The sequence below is a fragment of the Tupaia chinensis genome, unplaced genomic scaffold (assembly GCF_000334495.1).
Source record: "Tupaia chinensis unplaced genomic scaffold, TupChi_1.0 Scaffold000067_1, whole genome shotgun sequence".
Taxonomy (NCBI): Eukaryota; Metazoa; Chordata; class Mammalia; order Scandentia; family Tupaiidae; genus Tupaia; species Tupaia belangeri.
The window spans coordinates 1,324,969-1,326,908 of NW_006159526.1; the positions used below are offsets into that span (position 1 = coordinate 1,324,969).

Genomic DNA, 1,940 nt, shown 5'->3' on the forward strand with positions numbered 1-1,940 from the left:
CCACAACCTCGGGGTCCCTCCTGTGTCGGGTCCCTAAGCCTTGCCAGAACACGACGAAGTGTAACGACGGCCCGTCCTCTCAATCCACCCACCTTGGTGAGAGGCATAAAGGACATTCCTGGACATGGTGTCCTAGCCAGGCCCAGGCTCTCCCTGACTCCCACTTCAGGGGAAGTGGCTTGAAGTGGCTTATTCTGGAGGCTTCTCCAGGCCTGTCCAGGATCTTCCATTCTATACAGTGTGACCGTGGCCAGGACCACGTCTCAGATCCACACCTGTAAACCTCCCTCACCGGGTGAGTGGATTTAAACGGAACACAGGAGGTCCCCACACTGATCACTTACGATCCCCTCAGGCAGCGCTAGAGGTCTGCTGTGTCAGGAGCTGGGACGACACTCAGGGCGGGTCCTGCGCGTGTCTAATTCACAGTCCAGGAGGCTCTAGAGGAGCAGCCCAGGGCCAGCGGCTGGTGAGGGGCGGAGTTGACCAGAGCAGATGGTGATGGACGGCCATGGAGGGTGGGGCCCAGAAGCGAGGATGGGTCTTTATCCTCCTGGCCTGTGGTCGTTCTGGGGCATCAGATCAGGGTGAGGGAAATCCTGGGTAAGTGCCACACCTTGTGCAGAGCAAGAGTTACCCCAGTGTGGCCACCAGAGCTGCCCGACCAGCGCCCCTGTCACAATGCCGGTGATGGCCCCCATAGGTAGGCCTTGGGCAATTTCTTCTGCTGAAAGGAGAGAAAGTGGGTGAAAACGCCCAAGTCAGTTCCAGGGAAAACCCCCAGGGGCCCAGCGGGGGAAGAGGCCTGGTTCTGGAGCAGGAAATGTCATGAGGTCTGTGTGTGGTTTGTGGCTTTGTCATGTCAACCTTTTCTGTCTCTCACCTTGGGCTGGAAGCCTGGGACTGGCTCTAGGGCCTACACACTCCGCCGCAGCCTGTGCCACCCTGTCCTCTCCTTTCGGTGCCTCATTGCCTCTCACGTGGTGCCTTTTCCTCACTTCCTTCTTTCCCACCCTGTGACAGTCTTCGAGAGCAGGCCCTTCCCAGTCAGCTCCATGCTGTCGAGTAGTAGTGACATTAGTGACTGTTTCCGGGTGACTCCTGCTTCCAGGCCCGGTGGGAAACCTCATGTGACCTTCCCATCACCATGAGTGATAGAGAGGTCACCCCGATCCTACAGACTCAGAATTTAAGAGTTATGGTGCGTGTAAGTCAAAGAATGTCACAGAACGGAAAGCGATTACAAAAAATTGTGACATTTTCCTAAAGCTTTATGTATTAAAGAGATCAGGCCTCTTCTCTAGGGTTCTATGTAGAGGGAAGGCTTTTCCTTTATTTAAAGTGTGATAAGAAACGATGGTAAACCCCGCCAAGTTCCCGACCTCACCACCAGCAAGGCTGCAATCCAAGGCCTTTCTCAATCTGAAGAGGACTTTCACTTCCTGGTCTGTGGATTAACTATCACGGTGAAGAAATCTCTAGAAAAAGTGATCGCAGCGTTAGCAAATGGCTCGGACTTTCACCTTTTCCTTTGAGTCCTCCCCAGGCAGCCTTCAATCAGAGGTGGCAGCTCTCACCTCTCAGCGACCCTGAGTCCTTAAAAGACCAAGGCAGGTGTGTGTGTCTCAGCCGGACGCTGACGACCTGGCACTTGGTGCACCTGGGGCCGCCTGCTGTGTGTGGAGAGCACAGACTTTCCCAGCTGTGGGATAAGCAGCCGGGTCTGGGTGTGGACGCACCGAGGACGGAGAGTCAGAGATCCCTGGGGACCTGTTCAGGTGCTCACTGACTGGCTCCCTGCCTGACCACCCGGGGTTGCTGAGGCCCTTCTGGCTGCACAGTCCTGCCCTGCCCAGCCCAGGTGTGTTTTCTCGAGGCCACCCTCCCTGGACCTCCTAGAGAGGAGCACGGGGGGGACTGCGCGTGGGGGTAGGGACAAC

The 1,940-nt window shown here is 56.4% G+C and overlaps 1 pseudogene; it reads right to left on the minus strand.

The window, feature by feature from the left end:
• LOC114005534 (carcinoembryonic antigen-related cell adhesion molecule 3-like) overlaps positions 1 to 1,940 on the minus strand; it is a 12,153-nt pseudogene that overhangs the window by 1,818 nt on the left and 8,395 nt on the right.